The sequence below is a fragment of the Penaeus monodon genome, chromosome 28, assembly GCF_015228065.2.
Source record: "Penaeus monodon isolate SGIC_2016 chromosome 28, NSTDA_Pmon_1, whole genome shotgun sequence".
In the NCBI taxonomy this organism is placed as follows: Eukaryota; Metazoa; Arthropoda; class Malacostraca; order Decapoda; family Penaeidae; genus Penaeus; species Penaeus monodon.
In genome coordinates, this window is record NC_051413.1 from 16,274,788 (window position 1) to 16,275,289 (window position 502).

General features: G+C 49.0%; 1 pseudogene; it reads right to left on the reverse strand.

Annotated features, from left to right (window-relative positions):
* Window positions 1-5: 5 nt before the first annotated feature.
* The window catches only part of LOC119591073, an 837-nt pseudogene continuing 340 nt past the window's right edge, over window positions 6-502 (reverse strand).

Sequence of the window (502 nt, forward strand, 5' to 3'; positions counted from 1 at the left end):
CCTGGAAGTGTGAGGTCCAAGAGCAAGGGTCTATCTAAGCAATGAGTGTGAGGAAGAAGAGCAGAAGGGAAGCCACCAAGCCAGCAATGGGACTGGAATGTAAACCACGAATTCCAGTTCGAGTGGAATCTACATTTTGATTGTTGGACCCAGAGCTAGATGATCTTTCGTCCTCAGCCTCGCTAACTCCACTGACTCTAATATTTGGTAGAAAGCCGTATGAATTGGCGAGGCCTAGTCGGTTTCCGTATAAATACTTGAGAAAGCTTCCTTTTCCGTATGGATTTCCAAAATGTGCACCAGTACCGTATGCGTAGTCCAAGTAGCCTCCACTTCCGTATATCGGTCCTGGTAAATGTCCCAGCGGTAGTCCGTGGTTGACAAGGGATGCACCGTTGTTATAGAGACCACCGGGGATGAAACCGTGTTGCGAATATCCTCCGAGTGGTGTCCCCTGGGCTAGTCCCAAGCAGCTCACGGTGAACAGGAAGAGTTTCTGAAA